Genomic DNA, 8,357 nt, shown 5'->3' with positions numbered 1-8,357 from the left:
TTGTATGAGCTTCCAAAAATTACTTCCAAAGTTTTAAAACATCTCTTTCGCTTCAAAAGCTTCACCCTAGACTTGCCTTTGACCAGTGATCCCATTGCTCTAGCCTTCCCAGTAGAAAATCTCCTGGTCTCTGGTTCTTCATGTCACAGGCTGGTGGCTGGTCATTTGCCCAAACTTTATGGATCTGCTTTTTTCACTACCTCCTCCTTAGTAAGTCTCTCAGTCTCTCAATCACTTATACTGTTCTTCTCAAAGAAAATGAAATCTCTCCCTCTATAAATAGTTCTGGTGTGTGTTTCAGTCTGCTGCTGATCTTTCCATTACCAAAACTTCTTGACATTTTATAGCCCACCATCTGGCTGTGCATGATGGCATGCAGATGTTAGTCATGCAGATGTCAGACATTTTTGGCTACCAGAACAGCAATAAAGAAATATTTCTCTAACACAAAAACTTGAGCTCTCGCCTTAAATGAACTAAGCAATGAAAGGCTGTACTGAGTTCTGTACTGAGTTCCCTTTGCTTCTTGCTGTTGATGAATAAAATCACATTTTGACAGTTACATTTGGGGGAAAAAATGCTCATTCTTCTCCTTTGTATTGTTTCTTAAAACCCCCTAAAATCTTTTCTTTGCTAAGATGACCCCACACCACTGCCACTGAATTAATTGACATAACTGGCCACCGGTGCACTACCACAATGGCCTGGCACTCCTGCCTCCATGCTCTCATTGTCCCTTAAGATCTTGCATCCATCTATCCACCTTGTCTCAACAGTGATTATCTTCTTCCCTGAAGAAGAGATTTTCTTGATGTGCCAGATTTTTGATTGCAGGTACAATAGCATCACAGCCACAGCCAGGCTACTAATAGCCACCGTGGATGAAATAATAAAACCTTACTCCTTACAGGAATTTTTAGCAGTTAACAAGAATAAAGTTTTATCAGATGTAACAGTATATTTGCAAGGGTAAGATTAAGGACAAATAGGTTTGGAGTGTTGGTCACAGTTTTAGCACCAGACAAGTATTAGCAATACATATTTGCAGACAGTTTTGAAGGGCAGTGGGGGCATTAGCGGATGTGTGAAACCAGGACTTTTCAGTAGGTAGTTTTTGATAAATTGCAATGTTGTGAGTCCATAATAGGATTTGGGTTGCTTTCTCTGTTTGCTTTTTGTGTTGTTTTTTTTTTTTTTTCCCCTCTGGAAGGGTTAGCAATTATAATACTAGTAACACAAACAAAAATCAGAGAAGAGAGTCTGTGGAGAAGGAAGGAAATGGAGTGGGTTTCTGATCACCTCCTTTGTATCCTGCAGAGATGTGATAGCTCCCAAATGGTTTTGCAGAGCATGGATATGTGCCCTCATGCTTCTGGAGATTAGAAAATCATTCCTTATGGGAGGTGAAGTGAGTTGGCTATTTTATAAGCATCTGCATCATGTGACCGTTTAATATTAATCACCTCAGTAGAAAGGATGCTGAAGAGAACTGGAGGTCCAAATACAGTGGCATTTCCAACAGCAGTAGATGTGTTGTGCGAGATGATTTCACAGTTGAAGGTGGTATCAGTGTAAATTAGACTTCTCTATTCAAACAATGTGACTTTCAAAGATAACTGCAAGAAATAGATATCTAAGTCATGTTTTACCATGCCAACATTATTGTGTATTATTTGGTACTTAAGACAATCTCTTCTCGGTAGACAGCAGTCTTCAGTTCCTTGGTTTGCATTTTGATTGCATGAACACACACACACTCACAAAATTTTGCTTTTGACTAAACAGTGTCTGCTATATCTTGATTCTCCCAGTGCTGACACGCATGAGTAAAACAGCTTTAACAGTTCTGGTCATTTTTGTGTTAAATTTCCACAGCTACTGGAAAAATCCCAGGTCAACTCCCCTGGCTGGAAGCAGGAGTTTGCTATAGTAATTATGGAAAAAATAACAACATCCAGACATGAAAACTTGGACAAATTATTTCACCTGGGATCTCTTTCACCACATATTTGCTTTCTCATTTCTTTCTCTCTCCTCTTTAATTTTGGAAGGCTGTGGTCTCTCTTAACTTCTCAGCTTAATTGTATCCTATAAATATGAGCAAAATCCAAGAGTCTTCACTGAACACAGGAACTTTGCCACTGATTTCAAGGCAGCTGTGTTCCATATATCAGGATCACATGTGGCTTTACATACAAGGCTGCCTTTAACATGAAGATAAGAAAGCAAAACAAGCAATGGAAATATCAGTCCCTACTGTTTATTTCTCTAGTGAAATCTGTTTTACAGATTTCCCTCTCTGTTCTTTTTGGAGATTGTGATTTTTTCAGGGAGTTTTTATCATTACTTAACTCTCCAAGGTGAGGTTACAGGGAAATAAATGCACTTCTTTTGGTCTTCTAGGTCTGCTCAGGCTTCCTGATGCTGTCTCTCCAGTGACTTGGCCCATTCATTGGGCAGAACTGTTGACAGCTTTGGACTGTTTTACTCCATGCATTTAGACAGAAGCTGCCTGGACTAGAAAGTCATTCTCTAGTCATAAAATACATACAGAGGTACCAAACTCAATGGTAAGAACTAACTGCACTTTAAGAATACCTGTTCTTCTAGCACACAGGCACTAACATGCTCCATAAACAGCCCACAGCAGTGATCTACTGGAGAAGGGCAGTAAGAGTTTGTCTCTGAATGCTTAAAAATAGGAATATACATGGTCTCTGTATATTGTGAGGGAATCCCATCCGAAAAATAAACCTTGAAATGCTATCTAATATATAGCCAATCAGATGTTTCATTTCAGATGTGAGCCTCTACAGGGGTATAATCCAAGAACAGCAGCAATATATTAACAAAGCATGCTTCGACCACATTTTTTCTGGCAGATAGTACTTTTGCACTGTAGCCCAAAACATATAATGAAATCCAGATCTCACTAGTTGCTGGAATGTCCTTTGTCAATAACTGTGAAAAATGTCTCTTACCCTGCAGTACAAAACTGAGCTGTGGAATTTATATGCATAAGTTCTTCCACCCTTAAAAAGTATTTTTTTATCCTGAATGAAAATAGTGACATTGACTGACGCATGGCAGAGACCACTCCCTACCTTTGCTGTAAGTCCTAACCCCTTCTACACTAATTTTGCTTTTGTGAATTTATTGTCTGTGAAGCAGACCATGTCAGCAACCTCAAAACCACAGATTTTCTATTATTTTCTATTATTGTTTGATTAAAAAGTAGTACCAGTATTACCAAAAAGGAAAGAGATGGATATGTACATCTTCTTAATGTGAGACACTATCAGGGACCTTTTTATTCATTGCTTCTTTACTGCTGGGAAACAGTAGTTTTTTTTTTACTGGGGAAAACATTAGGATTCAACTGTGTTGTTAATTTTTGGCCTGGTGGGAACCTATCCACATGGCATGAGGGTGCAGTTCCAATCTGAGCTGAGATTGTATCAAGGACCCTAAAAAACCAAACAACAAAACTCCTAGTTCCCAACCTTTTGGACACTTTTCAGCCTCTTCATATGTTATTAGTTGAAAGGACCAGAGTAGTCAGCACTGCTTTATTGCCAGCTGCTGACCAATCACCATCATCTCATGGATTATGGCTTAAGAACCAGCTGCCTACATCATTCTGTACATTCTTCTACTTCCAGAAGTAGCACAAGGAGGTCACATTTTTCATGTCCCCGTAGTCTGGTAGAATGATGACACTAGCCAGATCTGCCATTCTCCCTCTCTCTCAGGTGAGTAGGCTCTGCCCTTACACAGCCTCAGAAGGGAAACAAAATTATGCAAGGAAACAGGAAGAACTGTATTCACCAGCCAAAGAGTATATTCAGAAGAATGGCATGGCCCTTCCCAAAGCAAATGAAACCCCGTAAAGGAGGCCATAGATCTTCATCCCACTCTAAATGATCTCATAGCTTGTGACTTGATTTTCTAAATACTCAAGTTTAAGCAGATACTTTTCCATTTCTTCTCTGTCTCCCAGTGTGCTTCTCCAAGGTTTGGGCTGGTGCTGAAAACTAGTTCAAGGAAAGAACTAAAGAGTACAACTACTTGTACTCCTTTTCCCCAATTTTATGACCCCACTTACAGACATCTGACCTGTGGAGGACCTGGCAGAGCACCCACGCAATGAGTGCCCCCTTCCTCTGCCACTCACCAAGGAAAGATTCCAAAAGTGTCTGGCAGAGAAGATCTAGTTCAGGCCAAGGGATACAAGGGAGAGCCAAAGGTTGCCACTGAGTGAGACATAAGAGTGCCTGTTCACAGGAAAGAAAGAGAAAAGAGTGACTCTACTGAAGATTAAATGTTGCATTTGCCTGATTATAAATAAAGACAAGGGCTGTGAGTGCTTGCAAGTGAGCATAAACAGCCTGACAAAAGGAGTGGTATGTTATCTGCAGATGATATTTCCTGCTGTCACTTTCAGGCTCAAACTGTCTTCAGTCTGACCTGAAGTAAAGGGACATAAATGTTGAATTCTTGTTCTACCTCAGTCTTTTGCCTTGCCTTGCCTTGCCTTCTCTCCACAGAGCCATGCAAGCAGCAAAGTGAGGTGGTACTTCAGTATATGCTTAATTGCTTTTCTGACTTAAAACCATGAGAGAATTTGAATGTTCTCCATTGATTACTAATGAATGTTAAACAAGAATGTGTGCAGCCATGTAACTAGTAATTTTTTATATTCATCCCTAAAGCATTCTGACACGTAGGCACTGAGAGTAATCACATTGCACAGCCCTGTTTTGGAATACTCTTCTATTGCTGAACTGTAGCACAATCTGGTTTTTAAACATGATCCTCCTCCATTCCTACCCCTTCAATTTCATAATCAAAACAAGTCTTTGAGAAAAAAACCCTAAACAAACAAACCAAGGTTTTTTTAATTTAAATTACAGGGTGTAAGAAAAGATTTGTAAGCCAGGATATTTTAGGATAGATAATGAGGCCCACAAATATGTAAGGAACAATCCTCGCTGAATCAGTGGGCTCTGTTTTCTGGCAGAATCTCACTGAAGTTCCTCTACCAGTGGAGAGGAGAGCTGAGTCTTCCCTGGTAAGTGAAAGAGCTGATTGTATTGCAAGACAATTTCTACTTGATCTTATTCCAAGTGTGCAAAGCCATAAGTGATTGCATTTGAACAAAACAGCTGTCAAAGAGATCAGACCTGGGAGCTCTGCATTAAGAAACCAAGTCCTAGTATTTATGCAAAGAGAGAAGCTGCATAAGCACCAACTTTCATTCCTGCTTAAATCTGCTTTGTACCACAAAGTGGAGCCACAAGAGCCAGGAGACAATTCCCCCTCTTGTTCAGGAAGGCTCAACATCAGCTGGCAGCCGCCCAGAAAAAGGGAGAAGGACAAGGAAAGCACACCAGAGAAAGGACACGACACAGATCAGTGCTAGCATAAAGCCCTCTGCTGCAGAGGTGCAAAAGTGAGATGAGAATCCAAGCTCTTGCAGGTGGTTACTTTTTGCTGTGGCCAAATTCATTTAGCTGTGCAGGCATGTGATTTGGGAGCGGTAACTCATGGCACTTCATGGGACAGTCTTCAACATCAGCATTATGAGATGATTGTAGTACAGCTTCCCAGTGGGGTTATACAGCTGTAGGAGAGGGATGTTGTGCTGATGATTTGAGCTAATGAAGTCTCGTTCTCCTTTTCATCTCGTGAACTATTTCTGTGACTGTCTGCCTGTAACTATTCCAAGACTATTTCTGTGGCTTTCTGAATGCCACACCTCAGCAGCTGTATCATGAGAAACCACTTGCAGTACACTGCAGTGGTTTTACCAGTCTCACCTGCCTGTGGCTTTGGTAACACCATTTTCAAGGCCAGCAGATGGCAATGTTTGTATTAATTTGCTCTCGTGTATTACACTTTCATCTTAGTGTACATAACACCAGTTGCATCAGTCAGTTTGGTGTAGAACTTGTGCCAATTCTGACCAGAAGATGTTTTGTTCTCCCTGGCTGATGTTTCCATCCCAGATGTCAACCAGATGTAGAACAAAAAATGGGTATATGTGAGAGCCTTCCTCTCACCAGGAAGCTCTGTAAACCAGACAAGCAGAGGTGCTAAAGTCAAGGTCAGCTCAAGCACAGGCCAATAATAACATTCAGACATCAGAATTTTCCTGCATCTCAATTATAGCCTGAACATTTGGGGCTGCAACCCTACCGAGTAGCTAAAAAGCTTAGCCTCAGTTTAAAACATTTAACCTTAAAGTTTGCAATATTTATTCTTAAAGCCTGAGTGTCACATTTCCATCACCAGTTTCTAAGCAACATTCTTGAGTAAAAATGTATATTTTAAAAGTGAAGACTCAAATGAGGCCAACCTATTTATCAAAAGTGCCCTTCTATTTTAGGAGCTTGATCTGACTAACCAGGCACTGCTCTTTTTATTACGGGTCACTGCTTTTGCAAGCCTCCCTGTACTGACTCCCTTTCCTGCTTACATATAGGGGGCTGCAGCACAGTTCCCCTGTTTACACTACTAGTTGTTATTTCCCCAGCTGCTGGCTGGGTTATGACCCGAGTCAGATTACTAATAATAGCCTCTTTCCCTCTCAGGAAAGCGAGGAGCCAGCAGGGTTCAAGAAACATGTCCCTTCTTGGAGCATCAACAATGCCTGGCTTCACAGGATTCGGGCTCTTGTGCTTTCTGCTCTAATAACCCCCCACCAGCATCAGCAGGGGAACCTACACCTGTTTATCTGGCTCCCAGCTTCCCACCACTGTACAGCGCAGGCAATGCCAGTTTTCCTAAGCCCCTTGCCTCCTTTCACCTTCCTTGTAAGCAGTTTCTCCCACACTCCCTGAAGAATTGCCTGGAAGTCTATTTAAAAAGAAAGTTTTTCCCATTTGCTCCTCGGGCTATTCCTTTCTTGCTGCTGCCTTATTTCTCCAGGTTTTGTAGGACTGAGAAAGAATCCTAGTTCAGGAGGTAGTTGACTTTCCTATTAGTTCTTCAGCAGCTAAAATAGTGTAGTTGTGTGCACATCCCTTGACACATATGATATATTTAAGTCTGATACCTAAAATAGAGAATAGAAGGACTCACAGTGCACTGTCATCCTTCAGCAGACCTTTCCCTTTGTGATCATAGCATTAACTTTCAGTTCCTTATTAAAAGCACTCTGAGGCATACAGGATTTGTACATTGCATTCCACCTTTCTCTAACTGCTCATTTCAGTTCAGTGGGCTACACAATTAATTTCCATAAGCCTTCAGAGAGTTGTACTTTTCAGGGGTGGTGGTCATTTTGATCTCAGATTTTCCATGCAGATGCATCCATAGGGATTTCATTCCATCCTTTTGTGATTACTTCCAGTCCAGCCAAGAAGGTCTGTTAGAGCCCTCATTTGACAACTAAGCCACAGGAAACCACCACCACATTCTTCGGGAAATTATCCCAGGGGTTATTATCATTATTAAAATTTTCAAGTAATTGCAATTACTTCAAGTTCGCATTTAGCAAGATTTAATTCCTAATCATTGGTTATCCTTCTGCCTTCCTCTGCTGGATTAAAAAGCAATTTATTTGCAGACGTCTCTTTCCTATGTATGCATGAGAAGATCATTTCCAACATGTGGCTGTGCCTTCCACATAGTTATTTCCCTACCTCTCTTTCAATAGGATCATATTCAGACATCAGGACACTTTTTGAACACTTTGCAATCCTTTTGAAAAGCCTGATGTGTACAGCATAAATCACATTATTGATACTACATATGACTTTCCAGCTTCTCACTGGGCTATTGCCAGGGTTTCTCCTTGCTGCAGCATCACACCAAAAGCTTATTTCCAGTGGCTTACATACTGTGACCTTTAAGTTTCTTACCTAATAGCTGCCTTCCAAGATATTGTTCTTTATCTTAAGCATGCTTTATGCATTTATTTTTTCTTCTTTCTTCATGACCTTACATTGGCCCTTTAAAATGTATGTTCACTTTACCAGGAGTTCTTTGTTGGCCTGTATAAATTATTTACTTTTATTTACTTTCTAAGAAATTCTAATGCCAAATATTTCCAGCAGTCATTTCAGGTTTATTCCTCACCTTGGATAAAGATACTGACAAACATTGGCCTTGAAAATAATCCCCGTGGTTCCATGTCCTGTTGTGTGCTAGTCCCTCCCTACAACTGCCTTAAGAACCATCTTCTTCACTGATCTGCCACCCTTTGATGCTTTAAGGCAGATTCTGTAGCATGCTCCTTCTTTAGTCAGGTTGGGAAAGCAAAGCAAATTGGATAGAATAGACAGCAAAGCTCGTATGGAAATCTGTTTCTTTCCTGTGCTGTCATCATATACTGAGTGTGTTTTCCTTGGTAT

The sequence above is a fragment of the Myiozetetes cayanensis genome, unplaced genomic scaffold (genome assembly GCF_022539395.1).
Source record: "Myiozetetes cayanensis isolate MyiCay16 unplaced genomic scaffold, myiCay2020 scf5-8, whole genome shotgun sequence".
In the NCBI taxonomy this organism is placed as follows: domain Eukaryota; kingdom Metazoa; phylum Chordata; class Aves; order Passeriformes; family Tyrannidae; genus Myiozetetes; species Myiozetetes cayanensis.
The sequence above is the reverse complement of the archived record's forward strand: the minus strand, read 5'-3'. Positions refer to the sequence as shown.